At 38.4% G+C, this 19,381-nt stretch overlaps 1 pseudogene; it reads left to right on the forward strand.

Annotated features, from left to right (window-relative positions):
• The first annotated feature begins 4,983 nt into the window (after positions 1–4,983).
• LOC143394661 (serine/threonine-protein kinase 16 pseudogene) lies at positions 4,984–18,544 on the forward strand (annotated as a pseudogene).
• Positions 18,545–19,381: the final 837 nt, after the last annotated feature.

A 19,381-nucleotide genomic window follows, 5' to 3' on the forward strand; every position in this document is an offset into this window, starting at 1 on the left:
GGGGCGGCCCCGGCACGTCCCGGCGTCGGGGCGGCGGTGCCCAGAGACCGGCCCCTTAAAGGGACAGGCTTCCGCCCGCCTCGGCTCCGCGCGCCAGCCCACGCGCGTCGGACCGGCTGCCGGCTGACTTGCGACTACCGGGTTTTCCTGCCGAGACGGGATCCCCCACCTTTGGCGGGTGGAAAACTAGGATCTGGACGCTCAGCGGAATGACCTTCATTCAGTAGCGCTGCTTTCTCTCTATCTCCGTCCCCTTTATCCCAAGGCTGGTTTCCTCTTATGAGGCCCTCGCTCCAAAGCACCACCTGGCCCTCATACCGGGTGATTTTTATTTTTATTTTTATTTTATTATTTAAGCCTTAAATTAATGCTACTAAACTTCTCTCTGCCCGTCCTGGATTTCTCCATAGAAGTCACAGGAAAACGAAATCCTCCGTTCCTTCCTCCGGAGTTCTTTTACTGAATTTTCCTTCGGGCAACTCTAGCTCCAAGCAGAGAGAGGAATAAAAACCGACCCAAATAAATTGTGTGCAAATATTATGAAGCTGTTGTGTCTGCCAGCTGGTGGCCATTCATTAAGCCGGGGTAAATAACGAGAAATTTCAGCAGAAAGGAGGAATTGGACAGAATCCCTGCTTATGTTTGCTTTTTGCTAAGAGGATGGCAGCGAAATTCCTGGTACACGGGCAAATGAAATGTGTTGATAATCATTATTTATTTCTTATTAATCTCTCACAGTGCTGGGTACTGCCCAGACATGTACAAAACACTCCGAACTCTCCTTAAATGATTCAAAGGAAAGTCCAAAATGATTCAAACGGTTTTGGAATGTGGACACAGATTCATGAAATTAGGACTGACTCACCATCAACACTTCCCCCCTGCATCCTGACAAGGTAGGAATAGGAGCAATCTTGAAGGATGGAACTGCGGAACAGTTTATATACCAACAGAATTGCCTTAATCTGTGCTAATTAAAAGCATACTATGCCTTTGTGACCACTTATACATATAAATTTATATTATATTATGTATATTGGAGGGGTAGGGTGCTGGGGAGTGAACCCAGGATCTTGGGCATGCGAGGCAAGCACTCTACCAACTGAGCTATATCTCCAGGCCCCCTCTAATTATTTTTTTGTAACCTTTCTAGAGCACCTCAAAAGTACAGTGAAAACTGAACATTATAGAGCACCTTGCAGAGTTGAGATTCCACCAGTTCTCTCTCACTCTTTTCTCCAAAGACACATTCTGTCGCATTTGAACTCCAGGAGCATCTTCTTTTTTCCCTTTCTTGGAATTTCTCAGCCTCTCAGTGGCTCCAGTGCCCTTAAGACAGAAGATCCAACTTTGTTGGAAAGGGAAGCCATTGGTGTCTTAATACAAAGTGGAAATGTATCATTTCTATAATGGAGTTTAAGGGCTATTGATTAGTTTATAAGCAAATTAGCTAATGTGATTTCCTCAGGTTAGTACTAAAGCCAGTTTTAGGTTGAAATAAAAATTTCTATCATTTTCCTGGCTTTAGTAAAACTGCAATATCATTTTAGAAACAGTAATATTTAGGTACACTTATAAATAAGACCATAAAGGAACATGGTTTACCTAATGTACTGCTGCTTTTAGTTAAGGACCATTTATTTCTGTGTTGCATAGTTTGAAACAAAGGAATATAAATGCATCCAGTACTTCAGCTTTTGTGAGTAATTGAACTTTGACTTTTAAAAGGGAAGTGGTTGGATGCTTCATTCTTTATAAGCTTTCTAATTATTCACATCAAAACAAAAGATTTATTAGAAATGTTATGCATGGCAAGCCCTAATAGGAATCAAGACCAACACTCTAAAGTTTTGAAGTGTAATATAATTAACTGTAATTAACACATATAATTAACCTAAGATATAATTAACTTCGGCTGCTACTTACTACCCTCCAATGTCGCTGAAACCCGTAACTATCTTGCTAAAAAGGATTGGGGCACCCAGCATTTGAGCTATCTCTTTTAACAACTAAGGAATTGAACTTTAATACACTATAAGGTGTAATGTTGTGACCTAAAGAGTACTTCTGTGCCTCTCCTTCCCTCCCCACCCCCAAATCTTATTTTACAAAAGTGCAATTCACTGGAGACTATCTTCTGACTTTCCACATATAACAATTCCCTTTGTGCTGAGTTTTGGAAAAGATTTAAAGACACATAATATAAATCTCTCCAGCAAATGAAGAGAAAGCTGTCTATTCCTGTCTTGTCTAGGATGGACTTCCCAGAAACAGAGTTATGTGGAGATTTAAATAACGTGTGAGTAACACACTACCTCTCCTGATGCCACCAGATCAGGGATGACAGAGATGAATTTTTATTGGAAGCAAGTCACAGAACTGAAAGTGAAGATTCCAGGTCCACCTTCAGCTAAATAATGGGAGTGAGGAGATTCTTGGAAAACTTATCCAGCTGTAGACAAAAAGTAACCAGCTACTCTAACAAAGTATCTGGCACATAAATAGTGGTCTGCATTGTGCTCCTTTGGCATATAGTCTTTTCAAGCATGTGATATCCTGTGCTTTCATGACAGATTAAAGATGGCTACAAATTATTTGCCACTTTGAGGATAAAGAGCTGGGAATTGACATGCCCTCTTCTTGAAATCTGGTAGGGCTCTGTGATTGCCATCACACACACAAACACACACACACACACACACACACACACACACACAAATGAAGCTTTCTTGAACTACATTACAAACTAAATACCACACTTGGTATACCCAGTCACTAACAGATGAGGCAGAATAATCACCAAACAAGCCTGAATCTGACCTCACAGAATTCTGACCCCATAGAAATGAAATACCTTTGTGGGTTATTGTTTTTTAATGGTTTGTCATGCAGTAAAAGAAAAATGGAACAGCTTTCATTTCTTCCACTTCTCTAAATAACTGCAAGAAATATCATTTAAGTCAAAAGGAGTTTCTATGCTGTTGAGCATCCCAACAATGTGTAGAATACCTTTATTTTTTAGAAACATCCCATCATTGAAGTATTTAGGAATAAAAAACATGAAGTCTATAACTTACTTTTTAAAATATTTATTCTTAAGTTTTAGATGGATACAACATCTTTATTTTATATTTATGTGGTGCTGAAGATCGAACCCAGTGCCTTATGCATGCTAGGTGAGCACTCTACCACTGAGCCACAACCCCAGCCCCTTATAACTTACTTTTTAATGATTCAGCAAAGATAGGTAAGCAGATAAAGAGATGATCAACCCATCAATCAATAGATAGATGGATAGATAAAAGATAATATGGGAAAATGTCAAAACCCCTGTTGAGTCCAAAGTGAAGATGTACAGGTACACATTGTACTGTTTTTTAATATTTCTGAATGTTTGATATTTTTCACAATAAAATATTGAGAAAAAAATTAAAAAGAAAGAAATGACTATTGGAGAAAACAAAAAAAAAGTTTAAGGACAAAAGAGCGGTTTAGAGCTTTTAGAGCGGTTGCATTTCTTTGTAAATACTTGAAGAGCTTATTAACATCTGCCTTGGGGTCTTCTCCATTCTCAAATTCAGTAACTCACAGATCTTATTTTTCCAGTTCTCTGCTCATCTTGAATTCATCTATTAAACATTTTTCCTGGCTCTCTTTAATAGTAGCTGCTACACTTTTACTGGGAAGATTGCTAAATAACTCCATGGTTGTGGAAGATTACTTAGTGGTTCTTTACTCCTCACATGACAACTTTTTGTTTGGTAGATGAGATTAGTCTCAGTTGATTAGTGTTAGCTCTTCAATAAGGCCTGAATACAAAGTTTTATTCAATTACAAGTGGATCGTGTTTCATAAGGGGAAATACCTCTCTCCCATCACCACTGCATAAATAACCTTCACCCTGAAGGACTGAGCCATGGCCTGAGGAATCAAGCAAGAGAATGTCAATATTTCTGCATAAACCACCACACTGCTGCCAAAAGAAGCTTGTAAGGGGGCTGGGGATGTGGCTCAAGTGGTAGCACGCTCGCCTGGCATGTGTGCGGCCCAGGTTCGATTCTCAGCACCACGTACAAACAAAGATGTTGTGTCCGCCGATAACTAAAAAATAAATATTAAAAAATTCTCTCTCTCTCTCTCTCTCTCTCCTCTCTCACTCTCTCTTTAAAAAAAAAAAAAAAAAAGCTTGTAAGATTATGGCCTTGTAAGACAAATCTGTAGCAATGAATCAAATTAAATCAAATCAGCAAACATTCTCAATGCATACAACATCATGTTAGGTGTTGAAATGTAAAATGTTCATTTAAAATTTTCAGTTCTCCAGAATGGTGCTGACTTTTTAAACCACACTTCTATTTGCTGACTCGTATCCAGCTTCTCTGTGGTAACTCTTAGATCTTAGCCAGTCCCTGCCCAGTATTTTTCCCCCCTGTAATACAGCATCCCTGTAATTGACCCTCATAAGCTTTGCTCCATTTACTTCTGATCATATGTCTCCAAATTACCAATTTCTTTTGATCTAGATCAACAATTTTTCAAAGCTACCATTTGGTACTTGTTTGGGAAATTTTATATGTATGAGAAAAAGTAAACAGATTCCAAGCTCCATTACAAATCATTATTTTGTGAAGGCTCTAGAATAATTCCTGTGGATGCCAAGTCTCATGACACAGAGTTCTGGATGTCAGCCCTCTGGGCCTCCTCAGGGACCTCACTCCATCAGCAATGCCCTTTCTGTCTAAATTGTCAACCTTTCCCTCTCTGTCAGCCATTAGTGCAGTCAGGGCTCTTTCCACTTAGATGGAAATAATTTTAAAAGTACTTTCAAACTCCAGACCACTCCATCTATATTATCCCCTGGTTGGTTGGGTGGTTGGAAAAGAGGTACTTCTTTATCCAGTGACTTGAGAAATACAAAATGGCCTTGTATTCTCAGTATCCATCAAATCCTTATATTATGGCAGTCAGCTTCTGCACTCACAGATGGATTCTGAAACACTTCCTAATGACATTCCGGCTGCTAATGCCAATGCAGCATATCTGAGTCTATCTGGTAGAACCTCTCAGTCATATGTCACAACCATTGATTATTTCTTGAAAAGCTTAACACAGCTTCTGACAAGGGAACTCATTTTCCAGCAAAAAGAATGTAGCGACAGGCTAAGACCCAAAGATTCACCAGAAGCACCTGACAGTACAGAATGGTTGACATGTAGCTGGGGTATGATGATACACATTGATTATCCCAGTGACTTAGGAGGCTGAAGCAGAAGGTTTGCAGGTTCAAAGCCAGGCTTGACAACTTAGTAAAATCCTGTCTCAAAAATAAAAGGGGTTGAGATTTAACAGTGGTAAAGCACCCTGGGTTCAATCCCCAATACTGCCAAATGATAATAATAATAATTAAAAATAATAAAAAATGTTTAGAATGGCTATTAAAGACCTAGTTTGGGTGACAAATGAGAGACCAAGACAATGTCTTCCAACATTGGAGTGCTGTTCTACAAGATGCAAGATATGGTCCAAATCAGCTACCAGGAAATGTAGGTGCAGTCACAGACAGAATAAATAGGTAAAAAGAAGAAGAAGTTGGAGTGGCTGTTATTATTGACAGAATGATCTGCTTATGAAAATTTTGTTTCTAATCTCTACAGGCTTAGAGGTCTTAGTTCTCAAGGAGGATGGCTTCCACCAAACATGGTCCTATTGAACAGAAAGTCAAAGCTTCCATCTGGCCATTTTCTTTTTCTCAAGCCACTGAACAACAGAGAAGGAATATGCTCTTCTGACAGGAGATATCTGACCTTTGCTTGGTTCTGTCATAACTAGCGTAACAAATTCATGCCAATTTGCCTGATATTTTCCTAGTTTTATCACTAAAATCACATCCCAGGAAATCCCTTAGTTCTAGGCAAACTGGGACAGTTAGTTATTCAACTAGTTTCCCTGAGATTGAAGTCACACAATACATTTGCTTTAGAAGGGATCTTATTTACGTTAGGCAGAATTTATCCTACCTCCCAAAATATATACTCAATGACACTCAAACTTTTTTTTTTGTTTTGTTTTTTTTGCATTCTAAGGAGAAATGTTCGAAGATTGCACAGGTTTACCCTTCATTGACTCACCTCTAATTATAGACATCATCTTTGTGGGCTGTATGCCTTTCAGAACAGAGTAATATTTCCTTGGCCACTTGAAGGGAAAGTGATGCATGCCACACAATTTAGCTCTTTATTTATATTTTCCAATATTTTCTAGGAATGATGTACTCACTTCAACTTTATTTTACATGTGAATTCTTTTATTAATGTAATTTCTGAAGAACTATGGAAATTTTATGTTAGTTCTGGAAGGGATCATAGAAATCATTTAATCCAAACCCAAATATAGCATGTTCATTTGCAATTGCCCTACTATTATTTAAACATAATTATTTTGTTTTAGTTTATGATTTGTCATGTTCACCAAGTATTCATTTCCTCAAATGACCCCCAAATTATACTTGTACACTTAGCCAATGTGTAATTTATTTTCACTTGGGTAATGATGCTGAACTCTGACTTTCAAAACCTCAGTGTCTTGTAGCATCTTATGAAATATCACTCCTCAATGAAAGCCTGTTGATTAGGGGCCTGGGTCTCTTGAGTATTGCACATCAGTCCCATTTTCTATTGTGTCTTGGTAATGACATCTGTGATTGTCAAAAGATCTGCTTCCATATGGAGCTGGCTTACAGCACCAACCACAGAATAGAACTCAAAAACCAAGATTAAGATTTATTTCATTTCAGAGGAGAAACAACTGTGATAAAACAATACCCTCCCACAAAACCACTGGTGTTGCTCTCAACCAAATAATGACAGTAATAGATTACTGGTCTTCTATTATGTTCTTATGAATCAGTGCTCTAATTTGTCTGGGACAACAGTAAAGAAAAGCAGAATTTGCAGAAACAATTAACTGTGATTACAAATAGTAACCAAGAAATATTCAGTATGCTTGGAAATTCACACTAGTTTGTTAGAATTCATCTCCCAGGAAAGAAAGGAAATTTATTTTCTTTCTTTCTTTCTTCTTTCTTTCTTTCTTTCTTTTTTCTTTTTTTTTTTTTTCCTGTGTGTGTGTGTGTGTGTGTGTGTGTGTGTGCATGTACCTGAGCCTGCTACTGGGGATTCAACCTAGGAGCCCTCTGCCACTAAACTATATCCATACCCCTTTTTATTTATTTTGTATTTTGAGACAGGGGCTCACTAGAAATCGCCTTTCTTAGTAGGCACAGTGGCACACACTTGGAATCCAAGTGACTTGAGAGGTTGAGGCAGGAGGATCACAAGTTTGAGATCAGCTTGGGCAACTCAAAATGAAAATATAAATAAATAAAAGGGACTGGGGATGTAACTCAGTGGTAGAGCAACCTGGTACCATAAAGAAGACACAGGGAAGGGCAGGGAAGGAAGGGGAGGAGAGAAGAGAGAAGGGATGGGAAAGGGAAGGGAGGGGGAAGAAAGAGAAAACTTCTAAAGGAAGATTTGTTGTTGTTGGTATTTCCTTTGTTTTAGTCAGATTTTTCACTGCTGTTGACTAAAAGACCCTACCAGAACAACTGTACAGGAGAAAAAGTTTATTTGAGGGTTCATGGTTTCAGAGGTCTTAGTCCATATACAGCCAGCTCCATCATGGTGGAAGAGTGTGGCAGAGAGAAGCAGCTCACATGATGAACAGAAAGCAAAGAGAGGTCTCCATTTGCCAGATACAGATATATACCCCAAAGCCACGCCCCCAATTCCCACTACTTCCAGTCACAAGCTACCACTTCAGTTATTCACTTAATCCCTATTAATAATAATAATAGGGCTGGGGGTGTGACTCAAGTGGTGGCGCGCTCGCCTGGCACACGCGCGGCCCGGGTTCAATCCTCAGCACCACATACAAAGATGTTATGTCTGCCAAAAACTAAAAAATAAATATTAAAAAATTCTCTCTCTCTCTCTCTCTCTCTAAAAATAATAATAATAATAATAATAATAATAATCAGGGAATTAATTCACTGATTGGGTTAAGATTCTGACAACCCAATCATTTCTCCTTGGAATTTTCTTGCATTTTCTCACATGACATCCAAACCATAACATCTTCTTTGACTTTTTATTATTTTACAAATTTATTTTCTTCTTTCGAGGACTTTAGGGTTGTTAACAGTAATGTCAGTTTCTATTAGTTGAGGAGTTTGGAAAAAAAAAAAAAGCAAGATTACAAGAATGTAGAGGTCAACAGCAACAAACTTCTATCAGCATCTAGCTTGACAATAGCTGACACATGTTAAGTAAAAATCCCAGATAAAGCATTAATGCTACACAGAGAAGTTGTATGAATACTCATGTCAAAGTCATCCAGTACTGAGAAAAGAGAAATAACAGATATCTCTGAAAAAAAAAAATATGTTTTGATTAAAAGAAAGTGTTCAAACCACAGTTGGAGCATTACAAGAAGCTTCAAGTTTGAATGATCCTAAACTCTTTTCCAGCTTCCTTTAAGGAATCTTTTAGTTGATCTTGTCCCAGCAGGAGTCTATTGTCCATTGCAAACAAATCTCAAATGGCTTCAAAGCAAAAAAGTTATAAGATCTTTTATTAAGAAGACAGGGAAACTTGTGATGGTGCCTCATAGACCATTGCAGACTCTAAGGTCATTGTCCCACAGCAGCATCACAGGGAGTCCAAGTTGAATAAGAGCTTACTTTAAATAGATTTATGGGCTTGTCTTTTATATAGTACCGCAGATTATAAAGTGACATTCAGGGGGCTGGGGAGTTAGCTCAGTATTAGAGCCTAGACTGCATGAGACCCTGAGTTTGATCCCCAGCACTTCAAAAATAAAATAAAAATGTAAACAGACACTCAGAAAATTCACAAAGTTTTAAAAGTAAAACTTGTGGTTTTGATCTCAGAAAGACAGAGATAGTGTACCTGATTTTACCAGCATTTCTCAAAGATAATTCATAAATTACTCGTGATCCACACCCCATCTCTTGATCTTAATTATTTGAGGAGAGAGGAATCAAGGAATGACAGAAGGAGGCAGATCCAGGAACTGACATTTTTAATAAATAATATTTATGATTGTTAAAATTTTGGCATCTACCTCAGACAGACCTACTTGCTCATTCCTAAATAATTATTCCTAAATAATAAATGGTTCCCATTTTCCTCATGTTGGAATACCAGAATTAAAATTTCATGCATCCTGTCCTTTAGTAAATCATGGTGGATCAATTGAACAAAGAGAATATGATGAATGTCTCACATTACACATGCACAAGAATTTAATTTGAAGCCAGATGGGATGGTGCACACCTGTAATCCCAGTGGCTCATGAGTCTAAGGAGGAGGATTGCAAGTTCAAAGCCAGCCTCGGAAAAAGCAAGGTGCTTAGCCACTCAGTGAGTCCCTGTCTCTAAATAAAATACAAAACAGGTCTTGGGATGTGGCTTAGTGGTCAAGTGTCCCTAAATTCAACCTCTGGTAAAAAATAATAATAATAGGAGCTGGGGATGTGGCTCAAGCAGTAGCGCACTCGCCTGGCATGCGTGCGGCCGGGGTTCAATCCTCAGCACCACATACAAACAAAGATGTTGTGTCCACCGAAAACTAAAGAATAAATATTTAAAAAAAAAATAATAATAATTCTAAATATATTATAGACCTAAAGAAGAAAACATAAAAGAATATTTTCAAAATCTTAAAGTAGACAAAAATTTATCAAATGGGAGACTAAGGATATAAGCATAACATAAAATATTTAAAATGATACTTCATTAAATTAGAAATTTGTTTTCATCAAAAAGCACCATTAAGGGCTGGGGTTGTAGCTCAGTGTTAGAGTGCTTGCCTGGTACGTGTGAGGCACTGGGTTCAATCCTCAGCTCCACATAAAAATAAATAAATAAAATAAAGGTATTGTGTCCATATATAACTAAAAAGTATTTATTAAAAAATCACCATTAAGATAGTAGAGTGCAAGGTAGAGCCTGGGAGAAGATATTTGCAATACAGATACCCAACAAAGTATTTATATCCAGAATATGTGAAAAACTCCTGTATCTCTAAAAAAAAGAGACCTCCTAATTTTTTAACAGGCAAAGTACTTGAACAGGCACTTTAAAAGTGGCCAATTGACTACAGAAATATGTCTAATATCACTAATCAGAAAATTACAAATAAAGACTAATCTAAGTACAAATAAGAAGAATAAAAAATGTTTAATGTTATTAACTCACTAAGGAAATTTAGATCACAAATTCTACTGTGTACCTACTAGAATGGTTGAAGTTAAAAATTCTGACAATACCAAGTGAAACTCCACAGAAACAGAAGAGCTGTCAAAAATCAACTGGTTCAGGACACTGGAAGACAGTTGGAAATAAATGCTCCAATAAGAACAGGCCACAGAAACCTGGTGGGAGAGCTTTGGGTACTTCTCTTACCTTGCTCTACACCTCAGAAGCTACGAAGACAGCGGTCCAAATTGGAATGGGAGAAGTGAAGCTACCTCTATTCACAGATAACAAGAACTTACAGATAAAAGACTTGTACGCTGAAAACTACCGAACACTGCTGACAGAAATCAGAGATCTAAATAAATGGAAACATGGCCTGTGTTTATCAACTGGAAGACTTAATATTATTAAGATGGCAGTTTCAATACAATCTCTATCAGAAGCCCTCTGACTTTTTTTGCAGAAATGGAAAGTCAATCCTAAAATTCATATGGAAATCAGGGGATGATAAGTCAAATGATCTTTTTCTTTTTTTCCTTTTAAAAATGTTTATTTCAATTTTATTAAACAACTGGTTGTACATAGATTTAAAAGTCAAACAGGGTGCTAGAGTTGTGGCTCAATGGTAGAATGCTTGCCTAAAGTATATGAGGCCCTGGGTTTGAGTCTTAGCATTGTATATTAGTAAATAAATAAATAAAGGTCCTCAACAGCTAAAAAATATAAAAAGAAAAAAGTCAAATAGATTTTTTAAGGCTTGTAATGAGAATTTTTAATGTGTTCTACCCTATGTCCCAATGATAATTTTTGTTTCCAGAGGTATAATCATCAACTCTGTTGGTGTTTACCTCATATTTCTTTTTTCCATATTTTTATTGGTGCAATAAAATTAAACAGAATAATGGGATTTATTGCTACTTATCTGTACATACACATGATATAACAATATAATTTGGTCAATATTGAAAGCAGTCTTTTAAAAGATCAAAATTAGAGGATTTTCATGTCCTCATTTTTAAACCTATTACAAAGCTACAGTAATCAACACAGTTTGGTGCTGAAGAGACATGTAGACCAATGGGATAGAGTTGAGAACCCAAAAGAAAATTTATACATCTGTGGTCAATTGATTTTCAATAATGGTATCAAGATAATTCAGAGAGGGAAAAAGAATAGTCTCATCAACAAATAGTGCTGGAACAACTAGACCTCCACATGCAAAAAAAAAAAAAAAAAAACAGAATTAGACCCTTACTTGGCACCACTGTTTTACTTTATTGTTAGTACTATACCAAAAGAACAGAGTAGTTTATAAAGAACAGAAACTTGGGGCTGGGGATGTGGCTCGGGCGGTGGCGCACTCGCCTGGCATGCGTGCGGCCAGGGTTCGATCCTCAGCACCACATACAAACAAAGATGTGTCTGCCGATAACTAAAAAAATAAATGTTGAAATTCTCTCTCTCTCTTTCTCTCTTTCTCTCTCTCTCTTAAAAAAAAAAAAAAAAAAAAAAAAAGAACAGAAACTTCTCATGGTTCTGGAGGCTGAAAGTTCAGGATCAAGGCACAGGCAGGCTCAGTATCTAATGTGGGCCTGCTCTCTCTGCTTCCATGACAATGCCTTGATTCTGTATCCTCCAGAGAGAACAAATGCTGTTCCTCACATGGTAGAAGGCAGAAAGGTCAAATGCTGTGTGCAGCCTATTTAATAAAGGCCTTAATTCCACTCAAAAGGAGAAGCCCTGACCTAATTACCTCCTGAAGGCCCTGCCTCTCAATATTATCGCATTAGAAATTTACTTTCGACAGGAGCTAGGGGAGGATCATAAAACATTCAAAGCATAGCAACAACAATAAAATTTAACTCAAAATGAATCAAAGATCTAATAACAGTATTAAAGCCAAAGCTATAAAACTCTTAGAAGAAAACATGAGACGTAAATCTTTATAACTTTGCATTTGGCAATGATTTCTTAGATACCAAAGCACAAACAACAAAAGAAAAAACATAATTGTTCTCCCCATCAAAATTAAAAAGTTGTGTGCATGAAAGTATACCGCCAAAGAATGAAAAGACAATCCCCAGAATGGGAGAAAATATTTGCCAATAATATATCTGATAAAAGTTCTAGGGTCTAGAATGTGAAGAACTGTTACAACTCAACCCACAAAAGACAAAAAACCCAATTTAAAAATGAGCAAAAAACTTGACTGGAAATTTATTCAGAGATGATATACACTTGGCCAATGACCACATGGAAATTTTTAATCTCATTAGTCAGAAGGAAAATGCAAATGAAAATTATAATGAGATGTCATATCGAACCTAATAGAAAGATTACATTTAAAAGAAAAAAAAATGTTGACGAGGCTGTGGAGAAATTGGAATCAGTAATGCATCTCTTTTGGGAATGTAAAATGATGAAGCCACCATGGAAAACAGAATGAAGGTTACTCAAAAAATTAAACATAAATTGCTACATAATCTGACAATTCTGCTTCTGAGCATATGCCCAAAAGGATTAAAAGCAGGGTCTCAGAACAAAACAATTGTATACCAGTATTCATAACTGCATTTTTTTTACATTTTATTGATTCATTATAGTTGTACATAATGATAATTCTATTGTTAAATTTTTGTGCCTGCACACAATACAACAGTATAATTTGGCCAATATCAGTGCCCCATATAAATTTCCTCTTTCCCTCCCCTCCTCCCTGCCCCCATCCCTTTCCTTTATGCTACTGATCTCCCTTCTGTTTATATGAAATCCCCCCATCTTTCTTTACTTTTCTCCTCTCTTGCTTCCATAGAGAAAAGATTCAACCCCTGACCTTCTAAGTTTGGCTTATTTCACTTAACATATGGTCCCAAGTTTCATCATTTTCCTGCAAATGACATCATTTCATTTTTCTTTTTGGCTGAATAAAACTCCATTTTGTATATATACTACATTTTCCATAGTTTGCTATTGTGAATTATGCTGCTTATAGCAGCATTAACATTTATTTATTTATTTTTTGATACAAGGGGATTGAACTCAGGGTCACTTGACCACTGCACCACATCCCCAGCCCTTTTTTGCATTTTATTTAGAGACAGGGTCTCACTGAGTTACTTAGGGCCTCGATAAATTGTTGAGGCTGGCTTTGAACTTGAAATCCTCTGTCCGCAACCTCCAGAGCCACTGGGATTACAGGCATGCGCCACTGTGCCTGGCTAGCAGCATTATTTTTAAAGACCAAAAAATAGAAGCAACCCAGATGTTCAGTGACCAATAAATTGATTTTAAAAAATGCAGATATGTCTATTAAGTGGAATATTATTCAGCCACAAAAAAGAATGAAGTGTTGAATCAAATTACAAAGATAAACCTTGAAAATTTTGGCCTCATAAAAAAAAGCCAGACACTAAAGGTGACATGTTGCATGTCACCACTTTATATAAAATATTTCAAATAAGCCAATCCATAAAGACAAAAGAAGATTAGTGGTCGTCAGGGGTTGGGGGAAGAGAAAATGGAAAGAGACTACTTAACATATATGTGGTTTTAATTTGGAGTGAAAGTTTGTTCTAGAACTAGACAGTAGCAATTGTTCCACAACATTGTGGATATATTTTATGTGAAGTGGGAAAAGTCTGACACAAAATGGTCAGATTCCATTTCCCTGACATTCTGTGCCCATTGTTGTCTACCTTGGGCCAGTTTCCTGATGTCTTTGAACCTGAAATTCCTCATAAGTAAAAGAGGCGAGAATAAAACCTAAAGCTGAAGAGTGGTGAAACAAGATATGTGAGCGAATGCCACTAGCATGATCATGGAGTCAGGGTCCACAAAACACATTATCTTTCACTTCACTGTTTGTCACCTTCAAAGCTTTCATTTGAAGGAAGTTTTCCAGAGCTAGGCCTGTTTCACTTGATAAGGAGATTGAGTACCAACTGTGTGTCTAGCTTTGTGTGACACTAAGGGGAATACAAAGAAGAACAAAGACAAGTCCTGCTTATGCTGAAATGATATGATGACCCCTGCTACTTTCCTTCTGAAAAGCTATAGGATCTTCTAAATATAGAATCATGTCAGCAGCAAATCGTGATAGTTTGGGTTCTTCTTGTCCTATCTGGATGTAATGCCAGATTCATGGGACCTCAACAGACCTCCAGGAGCCAAATCCAACACAATCACACAAGAGTCTTTATTGCAAGCTCAGAGCCTGGACTCACAACCGTTTCTGACGCAGCGGTCCTGAGGAGTGAGTCCCGGTCCTTTGTTCAGTGAGATTGTATAGGTTTTGGGGGGATACTCTATGTGTCACAACATCACACAGCAAATCATTTCATACCGAGGAAAGTCAAACAACAACTCTTAACATTGATTAGCACATTCAATGGCGGGAACAAGTTGGGTAGGGGTGATTTGTTAGTACAAGAGGGGGACTCATTTAAACTGATTGGTTTAGGCCACGAGGGGTGTACATGCTGAACTACATAGTTTCCCAACGTGTTATCAACCACCATAAACTACTGGGGGGTCATCTGACATCCCAGGAATTTTCCCTGTCTCATGCTGATTGAAGATTGCTAGGGGGTTGCTATGGGTCTTCACCTAGCCTGACTGAGTCAGGGACACCTGGTGCCACAGATCTCTCCTGTTATTTACACACAAACTACTCAGCTGGGTGGGTAAGTGCTTAGGAGTGCTCTGTGGGTTTTTCCCAGGACAAGGGTCACGCCCCCTTCTTTAGGACAGGCCTTGAGGTAGAAGCTGGTTTCTCAAAAATGGAGTCACATCAGTTTCTTATGTATCCCTTTAGCTTCCTCTTCTGTCCAATTGCTCTGGCTAGAGTTTCAAGGACAATGTTGAATAGAAGTGGTAATAGAGGGCATCCTTGTCTTGTTCCAGTTCTGAGAGGGGAATCCTTTCAACTTTTCTCCATTTAGAGATATAAAAGTTGATATCAGCCTTAGGCTTAGCATAGATAGCTTTTACAATGTTTAGATATATTCCCTAGTTTTTCTAGTGTTTTGAGCATGAAGGGGTGCTGTATTTTGTCAAACGCTTTTTCTGCATCTATCATCATATGATTCTTGTCTTTAAGTCTATTGATGTGATGAATTGCATTTATTGATTTCCATATGTTGAACCAACCTTGCATCCTTGGGACAACCGCCACTTGATCGGTGCACAATCTTTTTAACATGTTTTTGTATGTGATTTGCCAGAATTTTGTTGAGAATTTTTGCATCTATGTTCATCAGAAATATTGGTCTGAAGTTTTCTTTCCTTGAGGTGTCTTTGTCTGTTTTTGTATCAGAGTGATACTAGCTTCATATAATGAGTTTGGAAGGGTTTCCTCTTTTTCTATTTCATGGAATAATTTGAGGAGTATTGTTGTTAATTCTTCTCTGAAGGTCTTGTAGATCTGAGAATCCATCTGGTCCTGGGCTTTTCTTAATTGGTAGGTTTTTGATGGTGTCTTCTATTTTATTGTTTGCAGTTGATCTGTTTAGATCTTATATGTCCTTCTGATTCAGTTTGGGTAGGTCATACATCTCTAAAACCTTGGCTGTGTCTTCAAGATTTTCTATTTTATTGGAACATAAATTGTCAAAATAGTTTCTGATTATTGTCTGTATTTCAGTAGTGTCTGTGATGATACTTCGTTTTTCATCAAGAATTTTAGTAATTTGAGTTTTCTGTCTCTCTTCATTACCATGGCTGTTTACCAATTTTATTCACCTTTTCAAAGAACCACCTTTTGTCGATTTTTTTGGAATTATTTCTTTTGTTTCAATTTCATTGCTTTAAGCTCTAATGTTAATTATTTTCTATCATCTACTGCTTTTGGTGTTGATTTGTTCTTTTTCTAGGGCTTTCAGATGTAATGTTAGGTCATTTATTTGTTGACTTTCTATTCTTTTAATGAAAGAACTCAATGCAATGAATTTTCCTCTTAGCACTGCCTTCATAGTGTCCCAGAGATTTTAATATGTTGTATTGCTATTCTAGACTCCTAAAGCACAAGAAATAAACTCAAGAATCAAAAAAAGGGATAGTATCAATCTAAAAAGCTTCTTCACAGCAAAGGAAACAATCAATAACATGAAGAGAGCGCCTACAGAATGGGAGAAAATCTTTACCACATGCACCTCACATAGAATTCAAAAAACTTAACACACACACAAAAGTAGCCCAATCAATAAGTGAACAGACACTTCACAGAAGAAGAAATACAATTGATCAACAAATATATAAAAAAGTTTAACATTTATAGCAATGAGAGAAATGCAAATCAAAACTACACTTTGATTTCTTTCATTCCAGTCAGAATGGCAATTATCAGAATACTAGCAACAATAAATGTTGGCAAGGATGTAGGGGAAAAGGTACACTCATACATTACTGATGGGACTGCAAATTGGTGCAACCACTATGGAAAGCAGTATGGAGATTCCTTAGAAAACATGGAATGGAATCACCATTTGACCCAGTTATCCTATTCCTTGGTTTATACCCAAAGGATTTTAAAGTAGCATATTACAGTGAAACAGCCACATCAATGTTTATAGCAGCTCAATTTATAATAGCTAAGCTATGGAACCAACTGAGGTACCCTTCAACAGATGAGTGGATAAAAAATGTAGTAATATACCCAGTGGAATATTACTCAGCCTTAAAGAAGAAAGAAATTATGACATTTGCCAGTAAATGGAGTTGGGAACCATTCTACACAAAATAAGCCAATCCCAAAGAACAAAAAGGTCAAATGTTTTCTTTGACATGTGGTTGCTAATTCACGATAAGGGCTTGGGGGCTAAGGAATAATAGAGGTACTTTGGATTAGATAGAGGAAAGTGAAGGGAGGGGAGGGGTAAGGGGGTGGGAAGGATAGTAAAATAATTGGACTTTGTTACCCTATGTGCATATATGATTACAGGACCAATATAACTCTGCATCATGTACAACTAGAATGAGAAGTTATACTCCATTTATGTATGACGTGTCAAAATACATTCTACTGTCATGTATAACTAATTAGAACAAATTTTTTAAAAAATTTAAAAAGCTATAGGAAGCATCGAAGTGCAGGAGAAGGTCTGGGAGTCCAAAGACTCCATACTAGTACCATTCCCCTTCCCAGCCCAGATTCTGAAATTTTTGAAAATTAAAAGAAATATGACCCTGGTGCTTTGCTCTAGTCTGAACCAGGGCCACCCGGATTATACTGGGCCAGCGACACGATTTCTCCCCAACATGATCCGCTGGACTCCCAGGGCATCACTAGAAGAGCCCCCTCACTCTGGAGGAGCCCTTTGGCAGCCAAAGTCTGTCCTTGAGAAGGATGACTGAGACATTGTGGGACACGCCCTGTGTGTCTCCTCTCATGGAACTGTCACGTTGACAACGAGCATTATCTCTTCTCCCAGAAACCTGGGGGGAGGGTGAGTTCAGCTATGTGGACCTAAAGGAGGAATTACATAATAGCATGCTCTAAAGTGAATCCTGTCACAAGTAGCTGGACTGAGAGGAGGCTCAGCAAGAAGCAGACATGCATCGCCTCTTCCAGCTTCCCAACATCCTTGCCCCATGGCTTACTGTCTGAGAGAGCCGGGTGCTAAGCATGGGGCCTGGCTGCTATTACCTTTCTTCAAGAGAGTTAGCTGTGGAATGAGATAGAAAGGCCAAAGACAAAGGCAAACTCCTGACTGGGATCAAATCCTTCAGCTGCTGCTGGTATCTGCAGAGGCCTCGAGGCCATTCATGCCAAAGGGTATGACCACGGGGACCTGAAGCCCACCAATATCTTGCTTGGAGATGAGTGGCAGCCAGTATTAATGGACTTGGGTTCCATGAATCAAGCATGTAGTCACATGGAGGGCTCCTGCCAGCTCTGACTCTGCAAGACTGAACAACTGATCCGTACACCATCCCCTACCTGGCCCCAGAGCCCTTCTCTGTGCAGAGTCACTGTGTCATCCATGAGTGGATTGATGTCTGGTCCCCGGGGTATGTGCTTTATCCTGTGATGTTTGGAGAAGGCCCTTATGACATGGTGTTTCAGAAAGCTCACAGTACGGCCTTTGCTGTGCAGAACCTACTCAACATCCTGCAAAGCCCCAGGCATTTTTCAACACTATGGCAGCTGCTGGCCTCCATGATGACTGTGAACTTCCAGCAACGCCCTCACATACCATTCCTCTACTCCTCAGTCAGTTGGAGGCACTACAACCCTCAGCTCCTGGTCTGCACACTACTCAAATCTGAACTAACCAGTGGCCATGTTGAGATGGCCCATGTGCCTTGGAAAGAGGATCTTATCCCTCATTGGAAGTTTATTTTATTTTTATCCAGGACTGCTTTTACAGTTGGGTACCAGCTATGGGGACCATTATCTCAGTCCTCTCTCTGCTCTTTTACCCCAACACATAGGCAAGGGTCCTGACTGGTGGTGGAGCTGGGGGAGAAAGTGAAACTGAGAAAATATGGTGCACAACTCGGAACTGGACTGCTGGGCTCACATCATGTTCTGCTTTCAAATCTTGGAGCAGGAGGGTGTATAAACAGGAGAATAAAGTGAAAGCACATTGGTGTGGAAAAACAACAACAAATATGAGTCACATGGAGGCCAAAGTACCAACCTCATAACTGATGAAGATGAATTGGAATTTCCAGCATCATTGGCCAGGGTAGACTTCACCTTCAGGCAAAGCCCCTGGAGGGAAAGAGGAAGGAAGTAGAGCCAAAACAAGTCAGGTAGAGCATGCCATTTTGCCTCCCAAGGGTGTGGTGAACCAAAACCAGAAATGGGGAATATGGGGAATATATTCCCTCTAGCACCAGGTTTTGCCACTCTTCAGATGTGCGATGCTGGATCAGTCACTTAACCCCCTATTCATCATCATCTCTTTAAACCAGGGGGTTTTGCCAGGTCATCTTTGAAATTTAATCTGGGTCTAGAACTGTATGATTACATAAATCATAAGTTCATAGTAAATCATCTAAGAGCTGATATGACCTTATTCAGAAAGGAAATTAAAAATCTTTTGCACCTTGATCTGGAATTACTTTCATAAATGTGAAGTCACTCTGACTGGAATTACA

This window comes from Callospermophilus lateralis, chromosome 3, assembly GCF_048772815.1.
Source record: "Callospermophilus lateralis isolate mCalLat2 chromosome 3, mCalLat2.hap1, whole genome shotgun sequence".
Classification (NCBI taxonomy): Eukaryota; Metazoa; Chordata; class Mammalia; order Rodentia; family Sciuridae; genus Callospermophilus; species Callospermophilus lateralis.